Here is an 11,079-nt window from a genome sequence, read left to right as displayed (position 1 = left end):
TCAGCACGTGCTTTATTTATAACATCACCATATTGTAAACATTAGCACTGAAAGAGACCAGCCCGTGGACCACCAGTGTTCTGGGAGAGCTTTGAAACCAGTGTCGGCCACTGTCTGCGACAACATATGTTCCCAGAGCCAGCGCCTCTGCTTGGAGGGCCCGAGTAGGACACAGTAGAGACTCAAACTTTTTTATTAAGTGGAAATTTTAATGTGTACCCTCCCGATTTTAGGGGGTATTCTTTTTTCTGAATTTGCTTCTGTAATCTACATCCTCACCTTTTCCCAGCCACTCTACAGTTCACCTGCTCTGCTCGGGCAGGTCTGCTCTGATTAATCCCCACTGTTCTGGGTGACCCTACGAAGTGTCTGTACATGGCAACGTCAAATGACAAGTAACGTGTCATATACAGCGGGACTCCTGCAAAATCTTTTGGGTTTCTGGATAACTGCATTTATATGGACCGGACTGCAAGTCCCGCTCCCTTAACACAAGCCAATGCAGCAGGGTGCAAGAAACACAACACACGCTTTGCTTTGATTTGCTTTTTTTTTTTTTAACCCTTTGATCGCTGGGTGTGTTTCCAACCTCTTGACACCAAGATCCTGTAGCTCTGGCAATCACAATGCTGTCAATTCACTGTAGGCGACACAGTTTGAATGAGATCAGCTCACTGTATTGAGTGTAAATGGCGCTGGAGAATTCTGTTTTAAAACAGATACCAGAGCCATGTGTCAGAGAGAAAAGGAGCTACCAAGACACTTAACCAACATGATCCTTGAGATTAGTTTTGCAAGCCATTTTCTTCTCTAGGGAAAACATACTGTGAGTTGCCGTGGTGTCATCCAGAGATGTCTTCATGTCTTCTGGCATTTTCTAATTGACGATGAGCTGAAGTACATTTCAGGTGATAAAATAACCAGAGCTCTGGGGGGGAGGGGGGATTAAATTTATGGATTGGAAAGTAAACCGAAACATTTCAACGCACATTAACTTCTTTCCTGTTTAGACTTCCCGGTGTTGTCTTTTCTCTCAGATGGGCACCAGATGCCTTCTCCCTTCTCCACGCCCATTCTGTGGATCCGCGTGTAATATACGTACTTGTGAAAGCCCTCGGGACTCTTTTGCTTCTACAACAACAATGCAGTGATTTTTATAATTTCCCTGAGACTTCTTTTTTGTTGACATAAAATGTACAAGAAACCCAAAATAAACACGCAGAAGCCAGGCTGGAAACAGGGTCCTCCTCGCCTGCCTCCCCTCTTACACATGTTAACACAGATCTCTCCCCTCTGCTGCCCTCTCTCTTGCTCACCGCTTTGGCACACCTCTCTCGCGGTGCTTCCTAGTCCTTCCTCATAACGACCTCGGCAGCAGTCTCTGATGCATCCGTCTGCAGTGTTCCCATGTCCCACCGCTCCTTCCCCTCATCGCCAGGGAATTCATCAAACCCAAACTCTTCCAGTGTGTTCTCCACCTTCCTGCCTCCCCCCTCCTGGCTCCCCCTCCTTCAAAACCCATATTGGCTCTACGGGTCTCCATTCCCCTGTGCTTTCCCCATCTCTAGGCCTGCACTAACGTGATCTCACCTGCAATGAAAAGCATACTCTGGAAGTAGGGAAGGGGAAGGGTATCACAGCCATACTGTCATGCCTGGGGTCAGGAAGGGCACCGGCTTATCCTTTACCTTTTGAGTTGAGTGGGTTGGCGGCATTAAGAGATAACCAAACTGAGACAAGTATACATATTCACTCAACTCTGGCACGTGGACAAAGCTTTGGGAAAACGAGTAAGTTCCATATTTGTGTTTGATGATGTATTTTTATATGCACAGCCTTTCACATATCCTTAATAGACCTAGTGAGGTTGAACAGAAAAACTGGGGTGTCAAACACGAATATCCTTTCAGATATTCTCTGGAATGTGCGTACATCCAAATCATGTTTAACTTTCCCCTACAAGCATGTATGGGGGAGAAACGTTGCATGTTTCTCAATTGTGGCTTCTTATTTGCAAATGTCCTGCTTGTCTCTTCCCTGGAGTCTGTAAAGCTGATCTTTCTTCAGCAAGCGCTGTTTTGCAGTACTTTGGTGTTGCATTTTGTTTGGTCAACCAAACTGTTTCAGTAATTACACTTCTTGATTTTTAAAAAAGCATGTGTGAGGAGGAGAAGGGTATCAAGTATGCAACCCTGCAAGTTAGGAAGTTTCATATTCTACAGTTTTATTTGCCCAGATAAAGAGGGAAAAGAATTTGTGAATATTTCATTTGGGTGATTAAGTAGCATTCGCAGCTGCAAACAGGCTCAAATAGAGTAATATATTTTATAGTCTAAAATGACATCAGGGGCGCCTGGGTGGCTCAGTCAGTTAAGCGTCCGACTTCAGCTCAGCTCATGATCTTGCGGTTTGTGGGTTTGAGCCCCACGTCAGGTTCTGTGCTGACAGCTCAGAGCCTGGAGCCTGCTTTAGTTTCTGTGTCTCCCTCTCTTTCTGCCCCTTCCCCACTCACACTCTGTGTCTCTTTCTCTCAAAAATAAGTAAACATTAAAAAAAAATTTTAAAAAGCAAATGAGTAAAATCACATCATTTTCTTATATGGCTGAGTCAAAAAATAAACTTTTATTCATACCAAAATAGAATTTATTTGTTTTATACATACTGGCCTGACTAATTTTATTAGGAGAAAACAGAAAAACTATACTCTTTAAAAAAATGAAACTTTTAAGGATCCATTTTGATATTAAGTGTTAAGCCCTTTGGCTCTGTGCTGTTAACAGAGTAAATGTTTAAAATGCAGTGTTTGGGCTCACTGTTTAATTTTTGACTTCTATTTAATCACATGTGCCCTGGCTTGCTTTCCAGATTGCTGTCTCCGCACATTGTGGGAATTCCTCTTCTAACTTAGCTCTGTTTCCTATTTTGTATACATTATCTTTAAACCAAAGTCACCCCACTGACTTTCATTCTTTTCTTGTCTATTCTAACATCTCACTTAGAGATTTCCTTTTGTAGCCTTGTCTAAAATATCCTAAATGGTTGGAGGATTGCTTTCCAGTTTAACCTACTTCTAGGGTAGGCAAATGGCTTGGACCCTTGAGGGCATATCTTACATGGTGGTAGAGATGAGAAAGAATTCAGATCACTATGAGAGAGAAATGCATGGTTATTAAATAGAGTTCATCCCAGAAGAGGTACATGCTAGAAATTTTCAAAAAGGACCATGCCATCAAAAATAGCTCTTTTTCCTTACATGATTTTTGCTATTAATTCTGTCAGAGACAGGGCATTTGCGGCATGTACCAGTGGTCTAATCTCTAATGGGCTTGAGATTTTGCTTATGCCCTTAAATCACAGAATTTTAGGGGCATCTGGGTGGCTCAGTCGGTTAAGCGTCCGACTTTAGCTCAGGTCATGATCTCGCAGTTCACAAGTTCAAGCCCTGCATGGGGCTCTGTACTGACAGCTCAGAGCCTGGAGCCTGCTTCAAGATTCTGTGTGTCTTTCTCTCTGCCCCTCCCCTACTCGTTCTCTCTCTCTCTCTCTCTCTCTCTCTCTCTCTCTCTATCTCTCAAAAATAAATAAAAACATAATTTTTGTTTTTAAAATCACAGAATCTTAAGTGCAGAAGTGGCCTTATGCTACCTTTGGGTAGTCCTCACCAGATTCCCTTTCCTTCAATGGGACATGAGCTTTTTGTCATTCCTTTCCACCATAATTTCCACAGGCTGCCACTCTCACTGAGCTAATCCCCTCCACGCTCCTTTACCAGTGTGTCAATCAGTTCTTTATTAAGGCATGTGTCTTAAGAGCAATCGTTTGTTCATATGAGTGTCTCTCCCCTTGGACTATAAGCCGTGTAAGGCAGGAAGTGGTGTCTGACCACATACTTCCCAGTACTCAGCTTGAAAGCCTAGTTTATGGTAAGAACTTAAGGAAGATTAACACCTTCCTGGTAGCAAACAACTCCCAAATCTCAGTGGCTTAAGACCATCTTGGGTTGGCAGGGGTCCTCTTCCACGGTGTCCTCACTGAGGGGTACAGACTTGGATGCATGCTAGCCATCTCAGCAGAGGGATGGAAAGAGTGAATCATGCCCCAGCTCTTAATGTTTCAGCTTGGAACTGACGTCTCCATTTCTCTCCTAGTTCCTTGATCAAAGCCAGAGACACAGCCGTATCCCAATGTTACGGGGTGTAGAAGAGCAATACTGCTTTGTTTCTGACAGGAGGAGAACAGGACCGAATCGATATCTGACACGATGGGCACCTAAGAGCCACCTAAGGAATGAAGTACCTAAAGCTTTCTGTTGGGATTTTAATTTCTTTCTGTACAATAAGCAGAACCACTTCAAGTATGTATCCTGTCAACTACAGTTTTTAGAAGATGAGGATACTAATATTATTGTCCCAGCTGTGTTCAGCAAACTTCTGGGACTTTTTCGGTAACCACTCTGTTCACTGTACTCATATCAGGAAAACTGTTGTGTGGTTCAGATTAAGAGAGTACGGAATGGGTAAATTTGCACAATTAACATTTTGCCTAAGTCATTTAGAACAGAACCTTTTTTTTACAGGAGTTACGATCTCGCTCGACAGCTCGACAAGAACTTACGAAGAATGAGGACCTAATCAATTTATTTATTTATTTTTTTAATATATGAAATTTATTGTCAAATTGGTTTCCATACAACACCCAGTGCTCATCCCAAAAGGTGCCCTCCTCAATACCCATCACCCACCCTCCCCTCCCTCCGACCCCCCATCAACCCTCAGTTTGTTCTCAGTTTTTAACAGTCTCTTATGCTTTGGCTCTCTCCCACTCTAACCTCTTTTTTTTTTTTTTCCTTCCCCTGCCCCATGGGTTCCTGTTAAGTTTCTCAGGATCCACATAAGAGTGAAAACATATGGTATCTGTCTTTCTCTGTATGGCTTATTTCACTTAGCATCACACTCTCCAGTTCCATCCACGTTGCTACAAAAGGCCATATTTCATTTTTTCTCATTGCCACGTAGTATTCCATTGTGTATATAAACCACAATTTCTTTATCAATTCATCAGTTGATGGACATTTAGGCTCTTTCCATAATTTGGCTATTGTTGAGAGTGCTGCTATGAACATTGGGGTACAAGTGCCCCTATGCATCAGTACTCCTGTATCCCTTGGGTAAATTCCTAACAGTGCTATTGCTGGGTCATAGGGTAGGTCTATTTTTAATTTTCTGAGGAACCTCCACACTGCTTTCCAGAGCGGCTGCACCAATTTGCATTCCCACCAACAGTGCAAGAGGGTTCCCGTTTCTCCACATCCTCTCCAGCATCTATAGTCTCCTGATTTGTTCATTTTGGCCACTCTGACTGGCGTGAGGTGATACCTGAGTGTGGTTTTGATTTGTATTTCCCTGATAAGGAGCGACGTTGAACATCTTTTCATGTGCCTGTTGGCCATCCAGATGTCTTCTTTAGAGAAGTGTCTATTCATGTTTTCTGCCCATTTCTTCACTGGGTTATTTGTTTTTCGGGTGTGGAGTTTGGTGAGCTCTTTATAGATTTTGGATACTAGCCCTTTGTCCGATATGTCATTTGCAAATATCTTTTCCCATTCTGTTGGTTGCCTTTTAGTTTTGTTGGTTGTTTCCTTTGCTGTGCAGAAGCTTTTTATCTTCATAAGGTCCCAGTAATTCACTTTTGCTTTTAATTCCCTTACCTTTGGGGATGTGTCGAGTAAGAGATTGCTACGGCTGAGGTCAGAGAGGTCTTTTCCTGCTTTCTCCTCTAAGGTTTTGATGGTTTCCTGTCTCACATTCAGGTCCTTTATCCATTTTGAGTTTATTTTTGTGAATGGTGTGAGAAAGTGGTCTAGTTTCAACCTTCTGCATGTTGCTGTCCAGTTCTCCAAAAGACATAGGGTATCAGAATGGATAAAAAAACAAGACTCATCTATTTGCTGTCTACAAGAGACTCATTTTAGACCTGAGGACACCTTTAGATTGAGAGTGAGGGGATGGAGAACTATTTATCATGCTACTGGAAGCCAAAAGAAAGCTGGAGTAGCCATACTTATATCAGACAAACTAGACTTTAAATTAAAGGCTGTAACAAGAGATGAAGAAGGGCTTTATATAATAATTACAGGGTCTATCCATCAGGAAGAGCTAACAATTATAAATGTCTATGCGCCGAATACCGGAGCCCCCAAATATATAAAACAATTACTCATAAACATAAGCAACCTTATTGATAAGAATGTGATAATTGCAGGGGACTTTAACACCCCACTTACAGAAATGGATAGATCATCTAGACACACGGTCAATAAAGAAACAAGGGCCCTGAATGATACATTGGATCAGATGGACTTGACAGATATATTGAGAACTCTGCATCCCAAAGCAACAGAATATACTTTCTTCTCGAGTGCACATGGAACATTCTCCAAGATAGATCACATACTGGGTCACAAAACAGCCCTTCGTAAGTTTACAAGAATTGAAATCATACCATGCATACTTTCAGACCACAATGCTATGAAGCTTGAAATCAACCACAGGAAAAAGTCTGGAAAACCTCCAAAAGCATGGAGGTTAAAGAACACCCTACTAACGAATGAGTGGGTCAACCAGGCAATTAGAGAAGAAATTAAAAAATATATGGAAACAAACGAAAATGAAAATACAACAATCCAAACGCTTTGGGACACAGCGAAGGCAGTCCTGAGAGGAAAATACATTGCAATCCAGGCCTATCTCAAGAAACAAGAAAAATCCCAAATACAAAATCTAACAGCACACCTAAAGGAAATAGAAGCAGAACAGCAAAGGCAGCCTAAACCCAGCAGAAGAAGAGAAATAATAAAGATCAGAGCAGAAATAAACAATATAGAATCTAAAAAAACTGTAGAGCAGATCAACGAAACCAAGAGTTGTTTTTTTGAAAAAATAAACAAAATTGACAAACCTCTAGCCAGGCTTCTCAAAAAGAAAAGGGAGATGACCCAAATAGATAAAATCATGAATGAAAATGGAATTATTACAACCAATCCCTCAGAGATACAAACAATTATCAGGGAATACTATGAAAAATTATATGCCAACAAATTGGACAACCTGGAAGAAATGGACAAATTCCTAAACACCCACACTCTTCCAAAACTCAATCAGGAGGAAATAGAAAGCTTGAACAGACCCATAACCAGCGAAGAAATTGAATCGGTTATCAAAAATCTCCCAACAAATAAGAGTCCAGGACCAGATGGCTTCCCAGGGGAGTTCTACCAGACGTTTAAAGCAGAGATAATACCTATCCTTCTCAAGCTATTCCAAGAAATAGAAGGGGAAGGAAAACTTCCAGACTCATTCTATGAAGCCAGTATTACTTTGATTCCTAAACCAGACAGAGACCCAGTAAAAAAAGAGAACTACAGGCCAATATCCCTGATGAATATGGATGCAAAAATTCTCAATAAGATACTAGCAAATCGAATTCAACGGCATATAAAAAGAATTATTCACCATGACCAAGTGGGATTCATTCCTGGGATGCAGGGCTGGTTCAACATTCGCAAATCAATCAACGTGATACATCACATTAACAAAAAAAAAAAAGAGAAGAACCATATGATCCTGTCAATCGATGCAGAAAAGGCCTTTGACAAAATCCAGCACCCTTTCTTAATAAAAACCCTTGAGGAAGTTGGGATAGAAGGAACATACTTAAAGATCATAAAAGCCATTTATGAAAAGCCCACAGCTAACATCATCCTCAACAGGGAAAAACTAAGAGTTTTTTCCCTGAGATCAGGAATACGACAGGGATACCCACTCTCACCGCTGTTGTTTAACATAGTGCTGGAAGTTCTAGCATCAGCAATCAGACAACAAAAGGAAATCAAAGGCATCAAAATTGGCAAAGATGAAGTCAAGCTTTCGCTTTTTGCAGATGACATGATATTATACATGGAAAATCCGATAGACTCCACCAAAAGTCTGCTAGAACTGATACATGAATTCAGCAAAGTTGCAGGATACAAAATCAATGTACAGAAATCCGTTGCATTCTTATACACTAACAATGAAGCAACAGAAAGACAAATAAAGAAACTGATCCCATTCACAATTGCACCAGGAAGCATAAAATACCTAGGAATAAATCTAACCAAAGATGTAAAAGATCTGTATGCTGAAAACTATAGAAAACTTATGAAGGTAATTGAAGAAGATTTAAAGAAATGGAAAGACATTCCCTGCTCATGGATTGGAAGAATAAATATTGTCAAAATGTCAATACTACCCAAAGCTATCTACACATTCAATGCAATCCCAATCAAAATTGCACCAGCATTCTTCTCAAAACTAGAACAAGCAATCCTAAAATTCATATGGAACCACAAAAGGCCCCGAATAGCCAAAGGAATTTTGAAGAAGAAGACCAAAGCAGGAGGCATCACAATCCCAGACTTTAGCCTCTACTACAAAGCTGTCATCATCAAGACAGCATGGTATTGGCACAAAAACAGACACATAGACCAATGGAATAGAATAGAAACCCCAGAACTAGACCCACAAACGTATGGCCAACTCATCTTTGACAAAGCACGAAAGAACATCCAATGGAAAAAAGACAGTCTCTTTAACAAATGGTGCTGGGAGAACTGGACAGGACCTAATCAATTTAAACATGAAGTATTTCTGACAACGTTTTAAGTTCTACTTAGCAAATTTCAATTACATAATAATGTTTTCAACTGTAATATAGTCACCATGTTTTGCATTACATCCCCAGACATCCAACTTAAGGCCGAAAGTTTGTACCCTTTTACCAAGTCATTTACAACTTGAATGCTCACACACACATACGTGTGAGGTGGTGGGTGTGTTAACTAACCAGATGGTGAATCCTTTCACAACATATATGTACATCACATCACCACAGTGTGCCTTTTAAATATCTTACAATTTTATCTGTCAATTGCACCTCAAAGATCTGAAATAAAATAAAGTAAAATACATGCAAATTTAAAAAAGAGCAGTATTGCCACAGATTATGTATACTCTAGTATTTTACATTAAGTATTTTTTCCCTCCTTAATTGTCAAAACAACTCAGGTTGTATGAAATGTGGAAAGTACAAACTAGTATGAAAGGTGAATTAAAAATCACTGGTAGGTATGCCTGGGTGGCTCAGTCAGTTGAATGGCCCAACTCTTGATTTCGACTCTTGATTGATCGTGGGTTGTGGGATGAAGCCACTCTCAGCATGGAGCCTTGTTGAGATCCTCTCTGCCTCTCTCTGCCCCTCTCCCATCCCTTCTCTCTCTGTTTGTCTCTCAAAATAAATAAATAAAATTCAAAAAGTACCTCAAAATAATTACTTTGAATAGTTGTGTAATATTCACTCATATGAAGTATGGTAGCTTATTTAACTTTCTCCCTGTTGTTAGGCATTTAGGGTATTTCCCCCCACCCACCATAATATATTAACACCGCAGTGTCCTCAGGACCCACTTATTTCCTTGTTTCTTCCATTCAAAACTATTTAACCTGAGAGAATTGGCCAAGGTTTGCTGGATTTTCAGCATGGCAAACCAGCCGGAGATGAAGTTGGTTGAGAACAGAGAGGATCATGACTGCAGGTCATCTTGGCTTCAGTCCTCCAAGGGGGCAGAGTGAGGTGTGTCCCGAACTGGACTCGTGTGGCTTTCAAGGTCATAGCTGGTGGTCACAGACAGTTGCTCAGAGGGACATTTATCCTGGGGGCAGAGATGGTGCTGTCCCTGAAGAATGAAAGACCTGATCAAAGCCAGATGGCATGACCACATTCCAACTGGGAGGCAGTTTTAAAGGAGACTCTCAGTTTTGTTTTATTTTGTTTTGAGTTCTACTTCAAAAGATAATCATGCTTTTGGGGCGCCTAGGTAGCTCAGTTGGTTGAGTATCTGACTTCAGCTCAGGTCATGATCTTGCGTTTTGGGTTCGAGCCCCGGGTCAGGCTCTGTGCTGACAGCTCAGAGCCTGGAGCCTGCTTTGGATTCTGTGTCTCCCTCTCTCTTTGCCCCTCCCTCACTCTTTCTGCCTCTCTCTCTCTCTCTCTTTCTCAAAAATAAGTTAAAACATTAAAAAAAATTTTAAAGATAATCCTGCTTTTAATCCATCAGGGTGGGATTCGGGTTGGAGGAAAGGGAACCCAAGGCAGAGCTTGTTGGGGAAGCTGAACTTTACAAGATGTTGTGTACCTAGCTCATCAATAGGATAAAAGCACCTAGACTGTTTCTTGGCCTCCAGTCTGGATAAGAAGCAGTTCCCTACTATACTGCCTGGATCTGCCTGGGAAGTTCGCACAGCTGAGCAACCAAGGCAAAATCCCCAATCTCTGGCTAGGAGGCAGGGGGGAAGTCTGTAACTGAAATTGAAAACTTGTTGGGGCGCCTGGGTGGCGCAGTCGGTTAAGCGTCCGACTTCAGCCAGGTCACGATCTCACGGTCCGTGAGTTCGAGCCCCGCCTCGGGCTCTGGGCTGATGGCTCGGAGCCTGGAGCCTGTTTCCGATTCTGTGTCTCCCTCTCTCTCTGCCCCTCCCCCGTTCATGCTCTGTCTCTCTCTGTCCCAAAAATAAATAAACGTTGAAAAAAAAAATTAAAAAAAAAAAAAAAACAAAACTTGTGTTCATTGAGTATCTCACCAACGGGTCGGTGTGAATCAAGAGAGGTTGGAAATGAGATAGGAACACTAGAAATACCCCTCTTTTTTAAACTTGTGGCCTGGGTACAGAAACAAGCACATTATTAAAATTGATTACTAACCATAAGCAACACTGTTCACATAGAGACGAGGGATGTAATAACTAGTGTGTGAGGAGCCTGACACATGGGACAGTGTCAGAAGTGCGTGAATTCAATGAGGATGTGCAAATGGTATTTTTGCTTTGGCGGTAATCTAAAAAATACATATCTTTATCAGTTACAAACGCCAGCCTTCTAGTTGCAGTGATCATTTGTATTTATTTTCATAAACTAAAACTTTATTTTCTTAAGTTGTTACTCACACTAGAGTCCAAAATACTCTTATGGGTACATAGGTTTTTT

Source organism: Lynx rufus, unplaced genomic scaffold, assembly GCF_022079265.1.
Source record: "Lynx rufus isolate CCGP_SWC_20201006 ecotype Redwood Valley unplaced genomic scaffold, mLynRuf1.p SCAF_5, whole genome shotgun sequence".
Classification (NCBI taxonomy): Eukaryota; Metazoa; Chordata; class Mammalia; order Carnivora; family Felidae; genus Lynx; species Lynx rufus.
This window is presented reverse-complemented; position numbering follows the sequence as displayed.